Here is a 1,655-nt window from a genome sequence, read left to right as displayed (position 1 = left end):
AGACAGACAGACAGACAGACAGACAGACAGACAGACAGACAGACAGACAGACAGAATCAGAGAGTTAGTGAGAGAGAGAGAGAGAGAGAGAGAGAGAGAGAGAGAGAGAGAGAGAGAGATCACTCCCACGTTGTTGCCTAAGAAATGTGCGTGTTTTACCACGATTGTGAAACTGCATTCCAATGTTGAATGTAATCAAACACCCTAGTAATTCCAACCTGCAGTGAAAATAAACTTGAAAATTATACAACTGACGCCACTTCTCTTACTTTTTTTATTACTTACTTACTGTTTTCATATCTGTTCCGCATGCGGTCTCATTTGTTGGTAGAACCCTTAGTTTCTCTTCAGTTATGTTTTTTTAATATATCGCTATTGTTCTTGTCGTTGTTACTGTGACCGTTGCTGTTGTGGTTGTTATTGTTATTGTGGTTGTTACTGTGTGTGTTGTTGTTGTTGTTGTTGTTGTTGTGTGTGTGTGTTGTTGTTGTTGCTGTTGCTGTTGCTGCTGCTGCTGTTGCTGCTGCTGCAGCTGCTGCTGTTGTTGGTGGTGATGGTGGTAGTGATGATGGTGCTGCTGCTGTTGTTATTATCATTGTTGTTGTTGTTGTTGTTGTTGTTACTGGTGTCGTCGTCATTGTCGTTGGTGTTATTGCTGTTGTTGTTGTTGTTGTGTGCGCGTGCGACTGACTGATCTAAGGGGAAACGGAGTCAGTCAGTAATGATTTAATGTTATCTGTTTCGCTTGTCTCGGAATCCGAGAAAAGAATTCTCGCCAGGTCCACCGCTCCTGGACGTATGGTGAGGCAGTACTGTCTCCCTTTGTCCTTCCTAAAACAATAATTGCCTCGGCGCTGCCTCCTTACTTCTGGTAACGTGTGAGTCAGTCAGTCCAGTCTTTTGTTTCCCTATCCAAATAATTGTTGTTGTTGTTGTTGTTGTTGTTGTTGTGTGTGTGTGTGTGTGTGTGTGTGTGAGGGGGGGGGATACTTCCCTGTATGCTTCTAACAGATTTCTAGATCATAGTTTTTGTTTCATGAAAGGAGACGTATATTTCAGCAATACCGTCGACCGCCATCATAGTATCTGTTTCTTCCAATCCAGCCCCGATTATCCGTAATATAATTATGATTAGACCTACATGTAAATCGTATGACACCAATTGCTAACTGATGAACGTCTGGCATTTTTATAAATTATAGCCCTGTTGCAATGTGACGAAATGTATTCTGCTGATTTTGAAACGTTCTGTTAGCTTACTGTTGTATTAAGAATACATATGATATTACTATTTAATTATGATTCAGTTTTTGACAAGGAGATTACGATGACATTATATAATACAATGCATTATTCGTGTGTCATATCTTACTCTGAGCTGGATGGGTGTCACGGAGTGGTAAATTCTGGGAAATGAGTTAATCTTAAGGCAATGCCTCTGTTAGTATCATTAGTATAAAGAGTGTCCGAAAAGGCTGAGTGAAATTGAGACATAAGTAGAAAGTGATGGAGCAATCAAGCGAGAGAGAGAGAGAGAGAGAGAGAGAGAGGGAGAGAGAGAGAGAGAGAAAGAGAGAGAGACAGAGAGACAGAGAGAGACAGAGAGAGTGAGAGAGAGAGAGAGAGAGAGAGAGACAGAATCAGAGAGTTAGTGA

The sequence above is a fragment of the Aplysia californica genome, unplaced genomic scaffold (genome assembly GCF_000002075.1).
Source record: "Aplysia californica isolate F4 #8 unplaced genomic scaffold, AplCal3.0 scaffold00036, whole genome shotgun sequence".
NCBI classification, from domain to species: domain Eukaryota; kingdom Metazoa; phylum Mollusca; class Gastropoda; order Aplysiida; family Aplysiidae; genus Aplysia; species Aplysia californica.
Note: the sequence above shows the minus strand (reverse complement) of the source record.